The sequence below is a fragment of the Euprymna scolopes genome, chromosome 3 (genome assembly GCF_053919585.1).
Source record: "Euprymna scolopes isolate OS-2025 chromosome 3, ASM5391958v1, whole genome shotgun sequence".
Taxonomy (NCBI): Eukaryota; Metazoa; Mollusca; class Cephalopoda; order Sepiida; family Sepiolidae; genus Euprymna; species Euprymna scolopes.
The window spans coordinates 69,666,337-69,668,544 of record NC_136484.1 but is presented as its reverse complement, the minus strand read 5'-3'; the positions used below and the strand labels follow the sequence as shown (position 1 = coordinate 69,668,544).

The 2,208-nt window shown below is 32.0% G+C and overlaps 1 pseudogene; it reads right to left on the bottom strand.

Moving 5' to 3' along the window:
• Nucleotides 1–1,670: 1,670 nt before the first annotated feature.
• LOC145263792 (5S ribosomal RNA) lies at nt 1,671–1,787 on the bottom strand (annotated as a pseudogene).
• Nucleotides 1,788–2,208: the final 421 nt, after the last annotated feature.

The following is a 2,208-nucleotide window of genomic DNA, read 5'->3' as shown; positions in this document are numbered from 1 at the left end:
CACCAGACTAGATAAATTCTTGTCCTGGAATCCAGTAAGACCACGAAACCAACATGAAAGATATACTAGAACGTATAAAAATGGTTAATTGGGGAGAGGAAAATTATGTTCTCAATTTCTTTACTAACTCAGTGCTTGAGAGATAAAGAACTTTAATGGAACATTCGAATATCTATGTATCTCCTATAGACTTCAAGTGTTAGCCCCAGGTTGTGGGCCCCTTGATTTCTGAGAACTTCGACTGAAGTAAAATAAAACAAAAAAATGAAATCACTTTTTTATTCACCCTATTACATCTGCTTCATTTTGTTATCAAGTAAGATCTATGACTTACTTGTAGTTTCATCAAATACTTTTGCAAGAAAAATCCGATCCTGCATTTTTCTAAATCCTACCCTCTAATGAGAAGGAAACTATTTCTTCGAAACTCCGCAGATTAAGGATTATCCACTTATTTAGTGTTTCCTTTTCAAAATTAAATATGTTTTTAACTCTTTTTCAAAGCGTTTTTAACATGTTTTATTAACCACTTGTTCTTATATATATATATATATATATATATATATATATATATATATATATATATATATATATATATATAAATTCTGATTGTAACAAGATTAGTACTGTCGATTTCAAATCAAGAAAACGGTGGAGTATAATTAATCGCTTTCATCTGAATCATTTCAGGCTCATACATCTATATATCAGTTGATAGAATGCAAGCAAGGATTAATTAGCATTTATACAAGGTTATTGGAACCAAAGTTCTGTCAATTTAAAGGCTAAATATAATAATTAACCGATGAAAACTCGCTATCACAGGCATATACTTTGTGTTATTCATTCCTTTTATCTTCTCATCTACTTAGAAATATTTTTATAGCAAATTTTTAAAAGTTTCTATGATTATAACAGAAAAATAGTCCATTAAATTAATTTTTTTTCAAACTGATATTACCGCCTAACAATCAAATAAACCGATTTATAATTTTGACAATATTGTACATAATGCAGGTTATTATTTAAAAATAATCAAAAGCTTAGACTACATACTTTTTTTTATTGTTACGGCAAAGTGCTGTCTTTTAGGGTGTTCCGATGGAAAATGGGCGCCTTATTTATCTAAATCTTATTGAGAAATTAAACAACAAAAGCGTGAAAATATAACGTTTAAACTTCGATTTAAAGCTTATCTTAATAGAAAGCGATAGAAGACATGCCGGTATCACATTAAATTAAACGTGATTGTAAGATGCAAGCCTGATTAATTCACAATTTTGAAAATGGCGTTTATCGCATTTAACATTACACCTTTTCAATTTGAACATAAAATTAAAACTTATTTCTATTATCTGTTTTATTCTAAATTTTACACGTGGATTTTTAAAACATTTATTCCGTTCTAGAAAGAATAATATTGAGAATTGCTTCTTAACCGTCCCGGACAAAAGATAATCTGCACCATATTACAACATTTATTTAACTGGCTCCTTCAGTCTTTGACAGACTATGGATACTCACGTAGGGGTGCCTGCGCGTGAAATTTTTGTGGCAGGAGGTACGCAATCTCCAACCACATCTCTCCTGAGACGACATTGTTAAATACCAGTGGCAAGTGAAATGTATGTACAAAACGAGTGGAAACAAATGCCGAGATAAGCGGAGAGCACATACAGCGCCTAGAATTCCCAAATGGTGACTCATCTGGCACTAACCAGGCTCAACGTTGCTTAACTTCGGTGATCTGACGAGAACCGGTGTTTCAACGCGATTATGCCGTACATTTACTTAACTACAAGTTTTGTAATTTGGCATTACATTAGCTGAGTAATTTGGTAGAGACCGCAGAGGTATTTTTTTTACTTTGCCCCCAATTTTGACCTCTTAACATTTATTGTTTGGGGCTCAAATAAAAGTTTAAAAGTTTAATCCATGTCCAAGTAACCTACATTTAAAATTTCAAATGTTTAGGCCTAAAATTGGCGGAGGAGTTTGGTAGAGTTTTCAAATGTCAAATCGTTGAATTTTGACTCCTTGACAGCAAAATTTCTCTCCGAAAACCAGATTAAAAAGATTTTACCAAATGCCAATACCCCTTATGCCAAATCTTGAGTCTGTAGACCGAAAATTGGCAGAATACTTTGGTAGGTAAATGTACACACAGACAGACACCCAGACAATTTCATTTTTATAGATATATAGATT